Genomic DNA, 4,689 nt, shown 5'->3' on the forward strand with positions numbered 1-4,689 from the left:
TATTTGTGTTGGAAAATAAGTTCTTAAGAGACAAGTAGTAAGTCTCCAGACCATCCGGGTTTGGGGCGTTACAACTTGTTAGTTTGAAGCAGGTCATCATGTTATGACAAGATCAACTTAGTACAGATCAATTGCAATATGTTCCGTAAGAGTTCTTGTCCAAGACTGTTACTGGTTCTACAGCTCATACCAATCGAGTGTTGAAGTCTAGGAATGCTTTATGCAGTTTGCCCTTTCTATTTCCTCCATTTTCTGATTATGTATCTAAGTGGGAAACTATCTCTTTTTAACGGAGTCCAAGTATATCATGATGACTATAACTCTTATTACTGTACTTGTGCATCAAATTTTATATGTTCAAGACGTGTTTCATATCCTATTCACCAAGGCAAACAACTTGCGACAAAAAAGATGACGGTCCAGTGTTCCTGATGCACCTGTGATGCCTAAATTAGCAAATACGAATATGGGACTGTTATAAAGGCTCTAGGATTGAAGTTACTTGAAATACTATCTCTGGTCAATTATATAGACGTAGCACCTTGCTGATAAGAACAAATTGATAACTCAATCTCTTGATTTTACTTATTGGTTCCTGAAGTTTCGGTGGGGGATGACGAAGTTATCCCCTTCAGGTGATCTAGGCGAGATTCTCACCATCTCCTTAACAAGAGGGTCACCTTCTGGTGGTTATAACATTGATTCATAATGAATCACGATACCTAGGCGACTAACTCGCCACTAGGCTCATGACATATGGGCCTTGCATATCATTGGACCTGTCTTATTGGGGTCTGAAAGGCTCCTCTAATTATCCCGCAAATTTTCATCACGTGGGTGTGGCGGGAATTTGATAATTACAAATGGTTCAAGTTTGTGAGCTCTGATTAGCAGTTCGTGTCCCCGTACTTTGGGGGAATTGTGACAGCTCCTCTGTTCATATTCCACTTAGCATGATGTCCCTTATTATGAGGGCTTTGGTTAGTCTTCCATTACACCTCTGTCGACCCTAACAAATTGAGGGATTCCTATGAGATTTTCGACTTCGTGATTCATGAAGTTCCTCGGTGTTGTTGACACTGAGGGCTTCGATGAGAAGATTGCCCTTCTCATCTGTGCACTTATTCATGGATTGAGGCTTCCCGTTTGTCACCCCATGCGCGACATTCTTGATTTATTGAAGTTGGCACCTACTCAACTTCACTTTTATGCTTGGAGAATCTTCATGTCGTGTTTTATTACGTGGAGGATGGTTTTGGAGCCTATCCGAGAGGAATATCCCGATTTAACTACCCAGGAGTTTTTGCCACCCATTCGATTAGGGTGTCAGCTGGCAACGTCTGTAGCTTCCACTTGCGTTCCCATGATCACCTAGTGCAATTCGAGGGTCATCATTCCAATGCTAATAGTGGCAAAAGAAGTTCTTTTTTGTCTTTGGTCAGGGCTAAGAATTTTCTAGCCATGAAGTGCAAAGGGTTGAGTTCTTGGTCTGTGCCAATTGAGGTCGGGTTCCTGATGACAAAGTGATTGTTGTTACCTTGTCTAAATGAGAGCAGTCCCCTATCGAGATGATTTATGCTTGGGTAAGGCCAAACGTGGATGATGTTTGGACTGAGGCTCTTTGGACCAGGGCGAACATTGATAGATTCTTGGTAATGCCCAACCACTCTCGAGTGAGCGACCATTTATTTTTAACAAAGTCGGTTACCTCCCAAGACAAAAAGAGGCTCGCTACCACCTCGCTAGAGAAGGAGGGGAAACGGTCTCGCTCAGAGCGTGCCGTTACCTATGACATCCCCAACCTCTGCTTGGGATGTAATGGAGACTTGGAGCGTTGGGAAATGTAACACATGGGTGGCTTATAAAAACTCATCCCAGAATGAACTAAACATCCCAATAGATCAAATTAACCATAGATAGATATTGTCTTACTTAAAGAGGTCAACATAATAAGGCATGAGTTCATACATAAAATGGGAGATAGATTCTCCTTATTACAAACACTGCATCACAGTTCCAGTTGATGGTATTTCTTTTTAATTAAGTAATCATATCATTAACCTTATACACAATATGATTTTCATTATACGAAATAAATGATAACACATATTGTAGTTATAACTATTACTTATCATTTATAATTGCATATTATTATATTTTATAGTGTAATATATGTACATGAACTTATATATTATAATTATATACTTATAGCATATGCTTGTAATACACTAATAAATATAATATTTAATAATATACTCTATAATTTATTCATAACTTATATTTAATAATAATATATTATACCACTAGAACTTTTGATTTATTATGTTATCTATACATTAAATGGTTTAGTTTATTATTTCCTTTACTTTATAACTATAAATTAATTTATTCTATACATTAATTTATTTCCTTTACTTTTTAATCAAAGCTATTTGGTTGAATAGTTAAATGGTTAGATTTTTTTGTAAAATTTAAAACTTTTTTGTATTAATCAAAAGACGATAATTAGAATTTGAAAAAAAAAACGAGTTCAAGTCATTTAGTTATTTTTAGTCAAGCGTAAGTTAAATACAAATAACATCAATGGTTAACAAGCCGAGTTCAAATAAGAAAATCTGAGTTCAAGCCAAGTTCGAATAAGTAAACATGCTAATTGAGTTAGAGTAACTTTGTTCGAATTCAGCTTGACTCAGTTCGTTTGCAGCCCTAATGGTAAGATTTAGTTTTCTTTTTTTTTTTTTTTTTCGGATGCAGGGGGAAGCCAAATAACCTTATTTTGTGGGTACCTTAAACTCTTGATCTCATTACCCAAACATCCCTTAATAATAGATCAAGTCCTATTATTCCATGGCAAGAAAGGAAGCCGAATTCTACATATAAATTATATAATGGATTGTCTCATGGCATGCAACTTAATATTTTGCTTAAAGATTGAACACCAACAATTATTTCACCAAGGGTGTAAGTAATAAAGACTTGTAATCCTCAAAAGTTATTGTCCAAAGTTTAAAGCTTAGAGTATGACATAGATAAGAATAAATTATATACTACAAGTATTATTTGACTTGCATAATTATCTATTAAAATATTAATGTCTAAGATTTTTGTAATTTTATGTAATTTTGCAAAGTTTGAACTTAAAAAGAGAAGTGCTGCAGTCACAAAGAGATCCTACAAAAATAAAGTCACAAACTGACTTGGCTTAATATATGTTAAATCTACTTTATAGATCTAATGTATCAAAAGTAGATTTAACGTATCGCATCAAGTTATGTATGTTTATAAATTTACTTTTGTTGAATCTTTTTATAACTAAGTTTGAAAAAAACTCTTTTGGACAACATCTATCTAGGCTTACCCCTGTTCATCCTGTGCTCAAAGAAAAGAACATGTGAAGCCATGCGAGAAAAAATCATGTTAATTTAAGATCACAGGTTGGTAGACAGCTACATGTATGCCTATGTATTGGATGACCTCTTTCTGCCTTACAACTTGTAAACGAATTCGTAGCTGGATTGATGCAAAGTTAAAAGACTTTTGGTAGGATTTTAAAGGGATCAAGATACACTTCACTCCAAAGCACTGGTGGAAGGCTCAAATTGAGAAGCTTATATGATATCAATAAGGCCCTAATTGCTAAATTTGATGGAACATTTCGTGTAACAAGGATAATATGTGGGTGCAGGTACTAAAAGCCAAATATTTTGAGGAATAAAAACCAAAGAACGTGTTGAAAAAAGGGGATGTGCTAAAAAGAAAATGGCTGCAGCATTGATGTATGGAAAGACCCATGGGTTCCCAATTCAGCAGACATCATACCAAGACCAAACGACAACTTGGATAATCCTTCTAAGTGGAAGACGTTATTGACTATGAAAACCAAGACTTGGAAAGGCTACAGAGTGTATGAACTATTCAATGATCAATCTGCATCGGAGATCCTAAACATTCGTCTATCAAAACTGGAGACAGAGGACACATTGATTTGGACCTCAAATGCCGATGGTAGTAGATAGATACATTATAAAATCTGTGCATTGGAAGGATCAAGAGCTTAGTTTCATGCAACACGAGTGCAATCCGGATTGAATGGAAAAGAACTTGGAAATTAAAAAAACAAGACAGATTTACATTAAAGCTGCTTCTTTGGAGGATTGCATGGGGAAAGTAAACAATGGACCACTTGTTTATCAAATGCCAACATGCAAGAGTGATACGGAGAGACTCATCAAAATTCACATTGATGATACGGATCATGTCTATAAAAACAATTTTTTCACTCTTTTTGTGTCACGTCTTCATAACTCTTTGAGTACCAACGGTTTGAATTTTTACTCCACTTTTTGGATATTATAATAATATTGCAACAACTAGATTAAGGAAGAATAATAAATTATAGACATATTCCAGTTAGAGCCAACTTCGAGAAACACCGAAATCTGCATTGGCGTAGTGGACACGCGCCTGCTGCGGTACGACCACAACGTTCAAATCTAGATCAATCTAAAATATCTGAGGGTGGGGAATTTCCTAATACGTAGCTTGTAGCAGAATGGTCTCTGGAAATTTTACCCTGCACAAAATTTATACAAGTTGAACTCGAACTATTCATAAACAACTTTTTCAAGTACAGGTTTTCTTTCAACAAGTCTAATGGTCAAAGCAATGTAAAATAAATACTTGTAGCAA

Source organism: Juglans regia, chromosome 14 (genome assembly GCF_001411555.2).
Source record: "Juglans regia cultivar Chandler chromosome 14, Walnut 2.0, whole genome shotgun sequence".
NCBI classification, from domain to species: domain Eukaryota; kingdom Viridiplantae; phylum Streptophyta; class Magnoliopsida; order Fagales; family Juglandaceae; genus Juglans; species Juglans regia.